The 17,758-nt window shown below is 34.1% G+C and overlaps 1 protein-coding gene across 1 annotated transcript in view; it reads left to right on the forward strand.

Annotated features, from left to right (window-relative positions):
- Positions 1-1,038: 1,038 nt before the first annotated feature.
- Positions 1,039-17,758, forward strand: part of LOC102809015 (uncharacterized) — a 30,651-nt gene continuing 13,931 nt past the window's right edge. Inside the window, exons 1-2 of the mRNA XM_006822116.3 lie at positions 1,039-1,120; positions 1,306-1,378. The gene's annotated coding sequence lies outside the window, so the exon portion shown is untranslated. The remainder of the gene's footprint in view (positions 1,121-1,305; positions 1,379-17,758) is intronic.

The raw sequence follows: 17,758 nt of genomic DNA on the forward strand, positions 1-17,758 counted from the left end.
TTCAAAAAAACATATTTTATATATAGGATATATAACAATGCACAGAGGTGAGAATCCACTAAACTAAATACGACGGAAGGTATATGGTATAACAAAACACACAGATTTGTCAGGCTATTTTTTTCTTTCAATACGCAGTCACTTTGGAAGTGTCGATACATGAGTTGTCCAGTTCAACTGGTCACCGGTACTAGTTAATAAGCAAAGCTACACGCAATTCTAACAGCCGAAAAACATACATTGGAGAGTGGCGGCGACACCGGGAGGGGTGGTGGGGGCTAAAAAAATGCGCGACCATGGTGAGGGATGCCAGTGGGTGAGCAGATCTCACTCCATGCAATATTTCGTGCCGCCCCCTCAGTTGAAATTCGCCCTTTTACACCGCGTTTCAAAACCCATACGCTAAGAACAACCATGCAGGTAATAAGCTTTTTTACCACAGTCACTTGGGGGCTGAAAATCAATAAATACTAATTTTCAAAAAAAAAATCATCCGCCATACGTATATAAATAAACAAATTGTGAAACACGGCACCTAGTAAATCGACACCCTGTCGGTTTCAAATTTCGATTTCTTACCTTAAAATGCGAAACAACAATTTTAGAGGGGATCAGGTGTTGCGTTAATATAAATAATAACCATTGTTCATAATCGCTAACTTGGTTTTATTCAAAACTGCACAAATCCCACGTTTTCTGATGATATCCGACGATTTCATGAACGAAAATGGTCAGCAGCCAGAATCAAGGGGGATTCGCACAGAGTTCTGGGCAAATCAAGGAAATACTCGCTGTTACGGCAAGCCTGATTGGCTGAAAATGAGTATGCGCACTTTTGAAACCGACAGGGTGTCGATTTACTCGGTGCCGTGTTTCACAACTTGATTATTTATATACGTATAGCGGATGATTTTTTTTGAAAATTAGTATTTATTGATTTTCAGCCCCCAAGTGACTGTGCTTTTTACCTCCATGCATGGACGTACTAACAAGTCCATTGAACAACCATGACGCTGATAGGCGAATTAGTGGCAGAAGGCAATACGTCCACAATTCAAGAACTTCACTGCGCATGTGCAACGACCTCACCCGGCGCTGCTGTTTTGGCGGCAATTTCAAGGTCTGTACTATCTGTTTGACACTCATTTTTATCAATTTTTGCAATTTCAGCAAAATTGTTGTCATATTAAGGCGTACAGCGCAATTTTTTTTGTCTAAAGCTAACCCAACGCCGATCTTTTGGGTACAGGCTGCGCGGATCACTCTCTTCCAGTAATAGTACCCGTTGTCTCTCTTCTATTATAGGGGGTTATGTAATTCCTCCGTGTAGATGAAAACCGGTGACTCCGCCACAATTTCACAAGTTGCCTTTTAAGAGGTAGGTGATCGAGCGCTCTTACATTAGGTTCTTCTTTTGACAACTCGGGTATTCTCTTAGCCCTGAGTACAGTCCTGTAGGTTGGCCTCCTTCCGTTGATCATTCGGCCCCCACAGTCCTGAGAAGTCGCATAGACCGGGGATTCGACACTATCGTGAAAGAGTGTATCGGGCGATTTAAGAGGCATTCAGCTTTGCAGTTAAAAAATAAGCAGGTCGATACGTCTAACTATTCTAAATACCTTAACTGGAAGCGAAATTACATAAGATTTCCCACTAGGGTCGATCAAATCGACATTTTCCAACGTCAACCGAAAATATACGCCGCCATCTTGTTCTTGACGCATTCATAAACAAAACGTTGTTTTGTTGCGTAAAACTTGCTTTCGCCAACGTTCCAGTGCTGTAGGTTCATTTTTCGGCCACAAAAAAGGTATTTGTGATCGCTAGATTAGTCGATAGATGTTTTAGCTGGTTACAATCATGAAAACTGCAGAACGGTTCTCCGCCATAAATTTGTAGGCGGGTGTCGAATCCTCGGTCGAATGATCAACGGAAGGAGGCCAACCTACAGGACTGTACTCAGGGCTAGTATTCTCTAAGACGGACCGGAAACGAGTCAAAAACAACAGATTTTTCAAGTTAGCGCGGGGGGGGGGATAACGTTGCTAAGTATGTACATGTTGTATGTAACAACCTTTATTGATATCGTATCCCTTCTGGGATCTAGATTAGAATACAATAAGGATATAAGGAACAATAAAATACATAAGTAATAATAATAATAATAATAATAATAATAAAAAAGAAATAAATAGTAATACTGTGAAAGTATTATTATATAAATATTTTTTGGTGTTATTTTGAGGCAGCTGGTAAATTGCTTTTCATGAAATTCTCTCTTTTAGTGAAACAGTCGCTGATAAACTTGGCAATTGCTTGGACGGTTTCAGAATTTTTGTTATTGGGAAGTGCTTTCAGATTACCGGATAAGTTTACGTTTTCAAACAAAGCATCTCTTTCAAATTTGTACAGGTTACAATTGAAGAGAAAGTGTTCTTCATCTTCAATTTCATTGGAGTCACAGACAGAGCATGTTCTATTTGAGATATCTATGTTGTGATATCGCCCAACTTCAATCTGAAGTATGTGGGCACTTATCCTCAGTTTAGTCATAGATGATCTGTGGATGGGGTTTTTAATAATTTCAAGGTATTTTTCAAGTGCAAAATCAGTTTTCAGCTGTCTGTAGGTACGAAGTTTATTTTTGTGATTAGTGCCTTTATTGTCATTATGCATTGTTTCTGTGCAGTGTTTCTCAAACATATTTTTTAGTTTTTTTGTAGCTAATGGGATAATACAGTTTTTTTCGCAAACATCACTAATTTCTAAAAGGTTCAGTAATTTTTTTATGCCTGTGGTCCAATTACTGACGTTTTCTTTGTCCAAATTGGTGCCAAGTTTGTAGGCCTCAGAGATCAGAGTGTTTTCATCCATATGTTTTATTTTCAGCCAGTAATTAATCATACGGTTGATGCTTGAGATGATAAGTGGATATCTTCCCAGTTCAAGTAAACATGCCAAGTTTGTGGCTTTACAGTTTACTTGTAGGTACTTGCACATTAAGTATTATCGTCAGGGAAAGCTATTGTTTAAGCTAGTCTGTGATTGGTTGCTGGCAATGTTTGGGGGATTTTGACCAGTTTGTGACCTAGGCTTGTCTTAGAGAATTATCAACAAGTAAACGCGGTTATTGTTTACAAATAAGAAACATGACCAACCAGGCCTGAGGCCTACACGGGGGAGGGGGGCGGACGGGTGGTGTCGTCACTTTAATAATGCAAATAATATTATGGGGACGTGCCGCCCTATGGGATCGTAATTCTTTGGACACAATTCCAGAAGCCGTAATACACACGAATTGGTGAGTTCACTTGCAATGCTGGAAGTGATCAAACACGAGTTCTTTACACCTATAGAACTATCAAATATACTGTGGAATACTTTATTTTCGCTGGAATTAATTTTCGCTGAAAAGGCTTTTTTGGGCGTTTTGCTTGGAATTTATTTTCACTGATTTTTGATGAGTTTAATGTGAAATATAGGAAAAAAAGTATATTCGCTGGATTTTATTTTCACGGAATCATCCCTTCAGCGAAAATAGCGAAAATAAATTCCAAGCGAAAATAAAGTATCCTACAGTATGTCAACACATTTATTCTCTCAAATTGACAACCTTGTAGAGGCGGAAATTAATTAACAGGTATTTACTCACAAATACATTACTAATATTTGTCTACACATTTATTCTCTCAATTTAACAAGTTTTAATTGCGGAAAAAAATTAAACACGAGTTGTTTACACCAAAATAAGTATCAAATATTTGTCCACACATTTTTTCTCTCAATTTAACAACTTGTAATGATGTAACATAATTAAACAAGAGTTGTTTACACCAAAATAAGTATAAAATATTTGTCCACACATTTGTTCTCTCAATTTAACAGCTTGTAATGGTAGAAATTATTTAAACACGACTTGTTTACACCAAAATAAGTATAAAATATTTGTCCACACATTTGTTCTCTCAATTTAACAGCTTGTAATGGTAGAAATTATTTAAACACGACTTGTTTACACCAAAATAAGTATAAAATATTTGTTGAGACATTTGTTCTCCCAATTTAACAACTTGTAATGGTGGGAAAAAACCAAACGAGAGTTGTTTACACCAAAATAAGTATTGAATATTTGATGACACATTTGTTCTCTCAAGTTTTAATTGTTTAATCAAATTAAACGTGACTTGTTTATTCATTTAACATCATTCCAACTTACCAGCACAAGGGAGTATCACAGCTGCAATTATTAATAGGAATGTGTCTTGCCATTAGGGTTAGGGTTTGGTCAGTTATGGTCAACCCAAATGGCAAACATCAAATTGGCAGTATTGTTGACAATTGTGACTCAATAATTGAAATATGTAGTGTATCTTGAAGTACGAACAGGGTTAACAGTTGCAAGTCACATGCACACCAGATACAAGGATCATTGCTGCTCTAAAAATTGGGTCCCTTCTTTTGTATTGAATCCCTATAGATTGCTTTGTCCCCTTTTCTAACACTTGGCCCCCCAAAATAATATATGACCCCTTTTAGAATGTATTGACCCACAAATTAATGAATATTCATGAGCGCAGAAACTGAGGCATCATGAATAAATTAGCATAATTTAAAAAAATATTGTATAAAGTGTAGGTACATCTTGCTGTTTGGTCTAGAATGGGGTATAGATTTGCTTGCTTTTGGGTCCAATATCAGGTTTGCCTGATAAGGATGTGGCCAGGGGATGGGGTCTGTTTTTAATTTCCATGTATTTACACTGTGCACCCAGTTGGATAATCATATTCGTTTTGGTAAAACCAGCCTTATTTTTTGTATCCATTGTTATAACATTCTCCAAAAGCACAGATGAAACTTAGGCCGCTCGCTGGTTTACTGTATCCATCCGTCATTCATTGGGTGTTATCAATACATCAAGTAAACTGAGTTAGGGTGGGTGTAATATTGTGCATTCATGTTTGTAGTATTTGTATACAGTATCTGCACTTCACAGTATGTTTATTCTAATGTATCATACCAATACATATATTCTACAGTATTTGTATTCAATCAATCAATACTTATATTCTGTATTTTATTATTCTTGTATAAATAAATACTTGTATCCTATCAGTACTTGTATTCTATCATTATTTGTATCCCATCAGTATTTGTATCCTGTCAGTACTTGTATCCCATCAGTATTGTATCCCATCAGTATTTGTATCCCGTCAGTATTTGTATCCCATCAGTATTTGTATCCCATCAGTATTTGTATCCCATCAGTATTTGTATCCCATCAGTATTTGTATCCCATCAGTATTTGTATCCCATCAGTATTTGTATCCCATCAGTATTTGTATCTCATCAGTATTTGTATCCTATCAGTATTTGTATCCCACCAGTACTTGTATCCCACCAGTACTTGTATCCCACCAGTATTTGTATCCCATCAGTGTTTGTATCCCATCAGTTTTTGTATCCCATCAGTATTTGTATCCCATCAGTATTTGTATCCCATCAGTATTTGTATCCCATCAGTATTTTTATCCTATCAGTATTTGTCTTCTATCAGTATTTGTACCTTTTCAATATTTGTATCCCATCAATATTTGTATCTTATCAGTATTTGTACCTTTTCAATATTTGTATCCCATCAGTATTTGTATTCCATCAGTATTTGTATTCCATCAGTATTTGTATCCCATCAGTATTTGTATCCCATCAGTATTTGTATCCCATCAGTACTTGTATCCCATCAGTACTTGTAATCCATCAGTATTTGTATTTTTTCAATACCTGTATCCCATCAGTATTTGTATTCCATCAGTACTTGTAATCCATCAGTATTTGTATCCCATCAGTATTTGTATCTCATCAGTATTTGTATCTCATCAGTATTTGTATCTCATCAGTATTTGTATCCCATCAGTATTTGTATCCCATCAGTATTTGTACCTTTTCAATATTTGTATCCCATCAGTACTTGTATCCCATCAGTACTTGTATTCTATCAATATTTGTATCCCATCAGTATTTGTACCTTTTCAATATTTGTATCCTATCAGTATTTGTATCCTATCAGTATTTGTATCCCATCAGTATTTGTATCCCATCAGTATTTTTGTCCCATCAGTATTTGTATCCCATCTTTATTTGTATCCCATCAGTAGTTGTATCCTATCAGTATTTGTATCCCATCAGTATTTTTAGTCTATCATTATTTGTATTCCATCAGTATTTATATCCCATCAGTATTTGTATTCCATCATTATTTGTATTCCATCAGTATTTATATCCCATCAGTTTTTGTATCCATCAATATTTGTATCCTATCAGTATTTGTATCCCCATCAGTATTTGTATTCTATCATTATTTGTATTCCATAAATATTTGTATCCCATCAGTATTTGTATCCCATCAGTATTTGTATCCCATCAGTACTTGTATTCTATCAGTATTTGTATCCCATCAGTATTTGTATCCCATCAGTATTTGTACCTTTTCAATATTTGTATCCCATCAGTATTTGTATCCTATCAGTATTTGTATCCCATCAGTATTTTTGTCCCATCAGTATTTTTGTCCCATCAGTATTTGTATCCCATCAGTATTTGTATCCCATCTTTATTTGTATCCCATCAGTAGTTGTATCCTATCAGTATTTGTATCCCATCAGTATTTTTAGTCTATCATTATTTGTATTCCATCAGTATTTATATCCCATCAGTATTTGTATTCCATCATTATTTGTATTCCATCAGTATTTGTATCCCATCAGTATTTGTATTCTATCATTATTTGTATTCCATAAATATTTGTATCCCATCAGTATTTGTATCCCATCAGTATTTGTATCCCATCAGTATTTGTATCCCATCAGTATTTGTATTCTATCATTATTTGTATTCTATAAATATTTGTATCCTATCAGTATTTGTATCCCATCAGTATTTGTATTCTATCATTATTTGTATTCTGCAGTGTTCTCCCCAGGAATTTAAACTGCTGTGGCGGCCTAATTTGCATATCATTTGCATATCATTTACATAATAATGGGAATTGACCAAAGCACATTTACACCCACACAATAAACAACATATATTTTTAAAAACAAAGTGGGAAATATTTATTTGCTTCACACAGTTATAAACACTTTTATTTTGGGCACTTTTGTAATATTAATGAGCTCCGTCACAGGGAAAAAATTTTTTTTGAGTCAAAATATTACGTTTCACAATTTAGAAGAGTTTGAATTTAAAAATGAAACATTCTCGAAATGCAAATGCTGCAGACTAAAAAGAAACAAATAAATTGTAAAAGGTTAAATGAAACTCATTTGAAACGTTTGAGCCAGGATTATGTTCACCACTTTCATGATCTTATTTACTACAAAATTCTCCTTCAAAAAATCGATCATGTAGTTATTTGGCGGATTGTTGGTTATTATTCCGACCATCAGCTCCTAACGTTTACATTTACAGTTAATAAACGAACAAATAACACTTCCAAATGATCAAAGTTACGACGTGACATAACTTACTTCGCGATGTTTTACACCGGTTAGACCAATAATTCCTCTTACTCGGTCATGATGCCATGCAAAAATTAAAGACTTCTTTTTTTTTATGAAAAAACGTAAAATTTGAGCTAGTTTTATCGGGAGAAATTATTTTTGATCACTCGATCACTTCGGTGAAAACACAGACCCGCCATGATAGTTATGACGCATTAGTTGACCGGCATGTGTCCTTTGACCCGGTAGGTCAAAAACGCCATTTACCAATCAAAATGCCGCATGGTATTGCCGGTAGAACCCGAAGTTTTCCGAATGATCGTGATCATAAAAATTACATTGTGGAAGTAAAGCGATGTCGTAGCACGATGTGTTGGTATGAATTTCAGATGAAAACTGCATGATAGTTTTCGAAAGAGGTTTTTAGAAATTTTTAAAAGGTAAAAAAAGTATTGAAAGAAGAGTTTTTACATAATTCACGATGATAACAGTTCAAATGTATTTTACCCAATAATGCAATAAACACGTTGTTTTTTTCTTGAGTAGCGTAAAACTGATCGTGAACTCCGATTTGCCCATGTTATATCGGGTGGAATTGATTTTGAAAGAATTTTAGCTTTCAAACTAAAGACTGCGTCTATCGTCAGAAAGTATTTACTTACAAAGAAAGAGGTGCTAATTTTACAAAATTGACTTGTATTGTTCAAAGCCGCTACCACATCACGCGACTATGTCTAATCTTGACAAGTTATTATCCACGACTGGCAGGATGCGTGTCGGTCGGTACGTAAGTATAATAACAATATGACAATGGTCGGAAGCGTTTCCGCGGTGGTCGCTAATTATGAGTGCCGGTCAGGCCGACCAGCGTGACGAGATCCCCCAATGAAAAGAAGCACTGTGGCGGTCTTGCTAATCACCGTGGCGGTGTCAGACCGGTGTGGCGGCAAATCGAAGCACTGTGGCGGGACCGCCACGCTGTTTACATCCTGGGGAGAACACTGTATTTCTATAAATATTTGTATCCCATCAGTATTTGTATCCCATCAGTATTTGTATCCCATCAGTATTTGTATCCCATCAGTATCTGTATCCCATCAGTATTTGTATCCCATTAGTATTTGTATCCCATCAGTATTTGTATCCCATCAGTATTTGTATCCTATCAGTATTTGTATTTTTTCAATACCTGTATCCCATCAGTATTTGTATTCCATCAGTACTTGTATCCCATCAGTATTTGTATTCCATCAGTATTTGTATTCCATCAGTATTTATATTTTTTCAATACCTGTATCCCATCAGAATTTGTATTCTATCATTATTTGTATTCTATAAATATTTGTATCCCATCAGTCTTTGTATCCCATCAGTCTTTGTATCCCATCAGTCTTTGTATCCCATCAGTCTTTGTATCCCATCAGTATTTGTCTCTCATCAGTATTTGTATCCCATCAGTATTTGTATTCCATCAGTATTTTTATCCCATCAGTATTTGTATCCCATCAATATTTGTATCCCATCAATATTTGTATCCCATCAGTATTTGTATCCCATCAGTATTTGTATCACATCAGTATTTGTATCCCACCAGTATTTGTATCCCACCAGTATTTGTATCCCATCAGTACTTGTATCCCATCAGTACTTGTATCCCATCTTTATTTGTATCCCATCAGTATTTGTATCCCATCAGTATTTGTATCCCATCAGTATTTGTATCCCATCAGTATTTGTATCCCATCAGTATTTGTATCCCATCAGTATTTGTATCCCATCAGTATTTTTATTCTATCATTATTTGTATTCCATTAGTATTTATATCCCATCGGTATTTGTATCCCATCAGTATTTGTATTCCATCATTATTTATATCCCATCAGTATTTGCATCCTATCAGTATTTGCATTCCATCAGTATTTGCATCCCATCAGTATTTGTATTCCATCAGTATTTGTATCCCATCAGTATTTGTATTCTATAAATATTTGTATCCCATCAGTACTTGTATCCTATAATTACTTGTAACCCATCAGTATTTGTATTCTATCATTATTTGTATTCTATAAATATTTGTATCCCATCAGTATTTGTATTCTATCATTTGTATTCTATAAATATTTGTATCCCATCAGTATTTTTATCCCATCAGTATTTGTATCCTATCAGTATTTGTATTTTTTCAATACCTGTATCCCATCAGTATTTGTATCTAATCAGTACTTGTAATCCATCAGTATTTGTATCTCATCAGTATTTGTATCTTATCAGTATTTGTATCCCATCAGTATTTGTATCCCATCAGTATTTGTATCCATCAGTATTTGTATCTCATCAGTATTTGTATCTCATCAGTATTTGTAATCCATCAGTATTTGTATTTTTTCAATACCTGTATCCCATCAGTACTTGTATTCCATCAGTACTTGTAATCCATCAGTATTTGTATCCCATCAGTATTTGTATCCCAGCAGTATTTGTATCTCAGCAGTATTTTAATTCTATCATTATTTGTATTCCATCAGTATTTGTATTCCATCAGTATTTATATCCCTGTAGTTTTTGTATCCTATAATTACTTGTAACCCATCAATACTTGTATCCTATCAGTATTTGTATTCCATCAGTATTTATATCCAATCAGTATTTGTATTCCATCATTATTTATATCCCATCAGTATTTGTATTCTATAAATATTTGTATCCCATCAGTATTTGTATTCTATAAATATTTGTATCCCATCAGTATTTGTATCCCATCAATATTTGTATCCTATCAGTATTTGTATCCCATCAGTATTTGTATTCTATTATTATTATTTGTATTCTATAAATATTTGTATCCCATCAGTATTTGTATTTTTTCAATACCTGTATTCCATCAGTACTTGTAATCCATCAGTATTTGTATTTTTTCAATACCTGTATCCCATCAGTACTTGTAATCCATCAGTATTTGTAATCCATCAGTATTTGTATCCCATCAGTATTTGTATCCCATCAGTATTTGTATCTCATCAGTATTTGTATCCCATCAGTTTTTGTAATCCATCAGTATTTGTATTTTTTCAATACCTGTATCCCATCAGTATTTGTAATCCATCAGTACTTGTAATCCATCAGTATTTGTATTCCATCAGTATTTGTATCCCGTCAGTATTTGTATCTCGTCAGTATTTGTATCCCATCAGTTTTTGTATCCCATCAGTTTTTGTAATCCATGAGTATTTGTATTTTTTCAATACCTGTATCCCAATAATCCATGAGTATTTGTATTTTTTCAATATCTGTATCCCATCAGTATTTGTATCCCATCAGTATTTGTATCCCATCAGTATTTGTATTCCATCAGTATTTGTATTCCATCAGTATTTGTATTCCATCAGTATTTGTATTCCATCAGTATTTGTATCCCATCAGTATTTGTATCCCATCAGTATTTGTATCCCATCAGTTTTTGTATCCCATCAGTATTTGTATCCCATCAGTATTTGTATCCCATCAGTATTTGTATCCCATCAGTATTTGTATTCCATCAGTACTTGTATCCCATCAGTATTTGTATTCCATCAGTATTTGTATTCCATCAGTATTTGTATTCCATCAGTATTTGTATCCCATCAGTATTTGTAATCCATCAGTATTTATATTTTTTCAATACCTGTATCCCATCAGAATTTGTATTCTATCATTATTTGTATTCTATCATTATTTGTATTCTATAAATATTTGTATCCCATCAGTCTTTGTATCCCATCAGTCTTTGTATCCCATCAGTATTTGTATCCCATCAGTATTTGTATCGCATCAGTATTTGTATCCTATCAGTATTTGTATCCCATCAATATTTGTATCCCATCAGTATTTGTATCCCATCAGTATTTGTATCCATCAGTATTTTTATCCCATCAGTATTTTTATCCCATCAGTATTTTTATCCCATCAGTATTTGTATCCCATCAATATTTGTATCCCATCAGTATTTGTATCCCATCAGTATTTGTATCCCATCAGTATTTGTATCCCATCAGTATTTGTATCCCATCAGTATTTGTATCCCATCAGTATTTGTATCCCATCAGTATTTGTATCCCATCAGTATTTGTATCCCATCAGTATTTGTATCCCATCAGTATTTGTATCCCATCAGTATTTGTATCCCATCAGTATTTTTATCCCATCAGTATTTTTATCCCATCAGTATTTGTATCCCATCAATATTTGTATCCCATCAGTCTTTGTATCCCATCAGTCTTTGTATCCCATCAGTATTTGTATCCCATCAGTATTTGTATCGCATCAGTATTTGTATCCTATCAGTATTTGTATCCCATCAATATTTGTATCCCATCAGTATTTGTATCCCATCAGTATTTGTATCCATCAGTATTTTTATCCCATCAGTATTTTTATCCCATCAGTATTTTTATCCCATCAGTATTTGTATCCCATCAATATTTGTATCCCATCAGTATTTGTATCCCATCAGTCTTTGTATCCCATCAGTATTTGTATCCCATCAGTATTTGTATCGCATCAGTATTTGTATCCTATCAGTATTTGTATCCCATCAATATTTGTATCCCATCAGTATTTGTATCCCATCAGTATTTTTATCCCATCAGTATTTTTATCCCATCAGTATTTGTATCCCATCAATATTTGTATCCCATCAGTCTTTGTATCCCATCAGTCTTTGTATCCCATCAGTATTTGTATCCCATCAGTATTTGTATCGCATCAGTATTTGTATCCTATCAGTATTTGTATCCCATCAATATTTGTATCCCATCAGTATTTGTATCCCATCAGTATTTGTATCCATCAGTATTTTTATCCCATCAGTATTTTTATCCCATCAGTATTTGTATCCCATCAATATTTGTATCCCATCAGTCTTTGTATCCCATCAGTCTTTGTATCCCATCAGTATTTGTATCCCATCAGTATTTGTATCGCATCAGTATTTGTATCCTATCAGTATTTGTATCCCATCAATATTTGTATCCCATCAGTCTTTGTATCCCATCAGTCTTTGTATCCCATCAGTATTTGTATCCCATCAGTATTTGTATCGCATCAGTATTTGTATCCTATCAGTATTTGTATCCCATCAATATTTGTATCCCATCAGTATTTGTATCCATCAGTATTTGTATCCCATCAGTATTTGTATCCCATCAATATTTGTATCCCATCAGTATTTGTATCCCATCAGTATTTGTATCCATCAGTATTTTTATCCCATCAGTATTTTTATCCCATCAGTATTTTTATCCCATCAGTATTTGTATCCCATCAATATTTGTATCCCATCAGTATTTGTATCCCATCAGTATTTGTATCCCATCAGTATTTGTATCCCATCAGTATTTGTATCCCATCAGTATTTTTATCCCATCAGTATTTGTATCCCATCAATATTTGTATCCCATCAGTCTTTGTATCCCATCAGTCTTTGTATCCCATCAGTATTTGTATCCCATCAGTATTTGTATCGCATCAGTATTTGTATCCTATCAGTATTTGTATCCCATCAATATTTGTATCCCATCAGTATTTGTATCCATCAGTATTTTTATCCCATCAGTATTTTTATCCCATCAGTATTTTTATCCCATCAGTATTTGTATCCCATCAATATTTGTATCCCATCAGTCTTTGTATCCCATCAGTCTTTGTATCCCATCAGTATTTGTATCCCATCAGTATTTGTATCGCATCAGTATTTGTATCCTATCAGTATTTGTATCCCATCAATATTTGTATCCCATCAGTATTTGTATCCCATCAGTATTTGTATCCATCAGTATTTTTATCCCATCAGTATTTTTATCCCATCAGTATTTTTATCCCATCAGTATTTGTATCCCATCAATATTTGTATCCCATCAGTATTTGTATCCCATCAGTATTTGTATCCCATCAGTATTTGTATCCCATCAGTATTTGTATCCCATCAGTATTTGTATCCCATCAGTATTTGTATCCCATCAGTATTTGTATCCCATCAGTATTTGTATCCCATCAGTATTTGTATCCCATCAGTATTTGTATCCCATCAGTATTTTTATCCCATCAGTATTTTTATCCCATCAGTATTTGTATCCCATCAATATTTGTATCCCATCAGTCTTTGTATCCCATCAGTCTTTGTATCCCATCAGTATTTGTATCCCATCAGTATTTGTATCGCATCAGTATTTGTATCCTATCAGTATTTGTATCCCATCAATATTTGTATCCCATCAGTATTTGTATCCCATCAGTATTTGTATCCATCAGTATTTTTATCCCATCAGTATTTTTATCCCATCAGTATTTGTATCCATCAGTATTTTTATCCCATCAGTATTTTTATCCCATCAGTATTTTTATCCCATCAGTATTTGTATCCCATCAATATTTGTATCCCATCAGTATTTGTATCCCATCAGTATTTGTATCCCATCAGTATTTGTATCCCATCAGTATTTGTATCCCATCAGTATTTGTATCCCATCAGTATTTGTATCCCATCAGTATTTGTATCCCATCAGTATTTGTATCCCATCAGTATTTGTATCCCATCAGTATTTTTATCCCATCAGTATTTTTATCCCATCAGTATTTGTATCCCATCAATATTTGTATCCCATCAGTCTTTGTATCCCATCAGTCTTTGTATCCCATCAGTATTTGTATCCCATCAGTATTTGTATCGCATCAGTATTTGTATCCTATCAGTATTTGTATCCCATCAATATTTGTATCCCATCAGTATTTGTATCCCATCAGTATTTGTATCGCATCAGTATTTGTATCCTATCAGTATTTGTATCCCATCAATATTTGTATCCCATCAGTATTTGTATCCCATCAGTATTTGTATCCATCAGTATTTTTATCCCATCAGTATTTTTATCCCATCAGTATTTTTATCCCATCAGTATTTGTATCCCATCAATATTTGTATCCCATCAGTATTTGTATCCCATCAATATTTGTATCCCATCAGTATTTGTATCTCATCAGTATTTGTATCTCATCAGTATTTGTATCCCATCAGTATTTGTATCCCATCAGTATTTGTATCCCATCAGTATTTGTATCCCATCAGTATTTGTATCCCATCAGTATTTGTATCCCATCAGTATTTGTATCCCATCAGTATTTGTATCCCATCAGTATTTGTATCCCATCAGTATTTTTATCCCATCAGTATTTTTATCCCATCAGTATTTGTATCCCATCAATATTTGTATCCCATCAGTCTTTGTATCCCATCAGTATTTGTATCCCATCAGTATTTGTATCGCATCAGTATTTGTATCCTATCAGTATTTGTATCCCATCAATATTTGTATCCCATCAGTATTTGTATCCCATCAGTATTTGTATCCATCAGTATTTTTATCCCATCAGTATTTTTATCCCATCAGTATTTTTATCCCATCAGTATTTGTATCCCATCAATATTTGTATCCCATCAGTATTTGTATCCCATCAGTATTTGTATCCATCAGTATTTTTATCCCATCAGTATTTTTATCCCATCAGTATTTTTATCCCATCAGTATTTGTATCCCATCAATATTTGTATCCCATCAGTATTTGTATCCCATCAGTATTTGTATCCCATCAGTATTTGTATCCATCAGTATTTTTATCCCATCAGTATTTTTATCCCATCAGTATTTTTATCCCATCAGTATTTGTATCCCATCAATATTTGTATCCCATCAGTATTTGTATCCCATCAGTATTTGTATCCCATCAGTATTTGTATCCCATCAGTATTTGTATCCCATCAGTATTTGTATCCTATCATTACTTGTATTCCATCATTATTTGTATCTCGTCAGTATTTGTATCTTATCAATATTTGTATTTTATCGTTATTTTCATCTTATGAGTATTTGTATCCATATCTCAAGATGGACTTGTCAAATTTTAATGAAACTTGGTACATAGATGCTCTGGGATAATGCTAAGACCTGATTATTTTTGGTTCAGTACGTTTATCCCATCAGTACTTTTATCCCATCAGTATTTGTATCCCTACAGTATTTGTATCCCTATAGTATTTGTATCCCATCAGTATTTGTATCTTATCTTATTGTATCCCATCCGTACTTGTATCCCATCATTACTTGTATTACATCAGTATTTGTATCCCATCAGTATTTGTATCCCAGCAGTATTTGTATCCCATCAGTATTGTATCTCATCAGTATTTGTATCCCATCAGTATTTGTATCTCATCAGTATTTGTATCTCATCAGTATTTGTATCTCATCAGTATTTGTATCCCATCAGTATTTGTATCCCATCAGTATTTGTATCCCATCAGTATTTGTATCCCATCAGTATTTGTATCCCATCAGTATTTGTATCCCATCAGTATTTGTATCCCATCAGTATTTGTATCCCATCAGTATTTGTATCCTATCAGTATTTGTATCCCATCAGTATTTGTATCCCATCAGTATTTGTATCCCATCAGTATTTGTATCTTATTAGTATTTGTATCTTATCTTATTGCATCCTATCAGTACTTGTATCCCATCATTACTTGTATTCCTTCAGTATTTGTATCACATCAGTATTTGTATCTTATCAATATTCGTATTTTATCGTTATTTTCATCTTATGAGTATTTGTATCCATATCTCAAGATGGACTTGTCAAATTTTAATGAAACTTGGTACATAGATGCTCTGGGATAATGCTAAGACCTGATTATTTTTGGTTGAAATTCATGCATATTAATGACCTATTCAGCATATTAATTTATCAAATTGAATTATTTTCACTTGTTTCTCATATACTAACGAAATCCGGGGACTATTAATTTCAATTTGGGTTCGTTCCCTCCCTCCGTCTGTCCATCCATCCATACGTACGTACGTCCGGAGCTATATTGACGGATTTCATGCATTTTTTTTTGGTGATTCGAACCAACATGGCCTACTGGAGGCCATCTTGTTTTTCATGGTACCTATGCTACTTTATCTTGAATGCAATGAACGTTTCTGTTTAAATTTTGTACAAAGATACAGGGTTTGACATGAATAATTAACTATCCTATAGGACCACCAGTTTATGAATTTTAGTAGTCTTTTAAAAGTTAGTGGTCTTCAAAATCAATGAGATTTTATTTGGTGTGCGAGAGACTGCAGTGAATTTCCTCACTCCAGTGCCGACAAACAAAACTGATTCACAATTATCCCTTACCTCGTGTGCCAAATACAATTATTTTCTTTCATTTTATTAGTAACGTACTAAGTATATTCTAAATGAAGTTTCAAATAAAAAGAAACCCAACTGCATTGCTTAGTAGCAAATGATCGTCGTAGCGCAATCCGGTCATGCTGCGTTGATTGTTGTTATTACCTAGTAATGATTATAATAACGTGCAAAAAATAAATTTGTTGAATTATGATATACAAATAAATTTTAACTTATTTCATTGTAAGCAAATGATTCCGATCGCATTTTCATAGCTCGATGCTAAAGAAATAAATATGTGCCATGTTCTTACCATAGCTCATTTAAATATGTTAATGTTTTTGAACGCAGTACCGATGTGATTTGCTGATGTTGTTGTACGATCTTTTGGCCTGGATTTTGATGGGAAAAAGGCATGATTTCTTTTTAAATGAAAACATTAGTTGTTTTCAAAAGATGAACTGAGCATTTGAAAAATAATTTAACATTGTTACAGCGATAACAGCTCATTGTCGTAACAAAGCTTACCCATTCACGCTAAAACATAATAGGTGCACGTCATATTTTATCCGTGATTCAAACAAATATGGCTGACTGGCAGCCATTTTGTTTTTCATGGTACCCATGCTACTTTCTCTTGAATGCCTTGAACGTTTCTGTTTAAATTTTGTACAAAGATGCAACTACACCATCATTATTTGTGTGATTTGATTCAATATGGCTGACTGACGCCCAAATTTCATGTAAAAGTGCTGGCATTTTTACATGTAAGGAGCTGTTTCTCAGAGATGACTGGGCTGATTTGGATTAAACTTGGTATGGTGATCATACATATTTGGTTATAGGTGCACGTCATATTTTTGTCGTGATTAAAACTAATATGGCCGACTGGTGGCCATTTTGTTTTTCATGGTACCCATGCTACTTTCTCTTGAATGCAATGAATGTTTCTCTTTAAATTTTGTACAAAAATAGTATTAAAAGGGATACATCAACATGAACATTATTTTTGTAATCTCATTCAATATGACTGTCCAATGTACAAATCCATC

This window comes from Saccoglossus kowalevskii, chromosome 3, assembly GCF_978046115.1.
Source record: "Saccoglossus kowalevskii chromosome 3, keSacKowa6.1, whole genome shotgun sequence".
Taxonomy (NCBI): domain Eukaryota; kingdom Metazoa; phylum Hemichordata; class Enteropneusta; family Harrimaniidae; genus Saccoglossus; species Saccoglossus kowalevskii.